Genomic DNA, 203 nt, shown 5'->3' on the forward strand with positions numbered 1-203 from the left:
CATGTATGCATATATGTATATATGTGTGTATACATATGCATGTATAATTGCATATAGAACTACAAATTATGCATTTATGTTCCATTCCTGGAAGGTGAACCTACTTCAAGAAAGTTGTTTTACATTTAGTTTGTTCCTTTTGTTCCTTAGATTCCACATATAAGTGGAATCATATGGCATTTATCTTTCTCTGTCTGACTTAT

The sequence above is a fragment of the Pteropus vampyrus genome, unplaced genomic scaffold, assembly GCF_000151845.1.
Source record: "Pteropus vampyrus isolate Shadow unplaced genomic scaffold, Pvam_2.0 Scaffold5, whole genome shotgun sequence".
Classification (NCBI taxonomy): domain Eukaryota; kingdom Metazoa; phylum Chordata; class Mammalia; order Chiroptera; family Pteropodidae; genus Pteropus; species Pteropus vampyrus.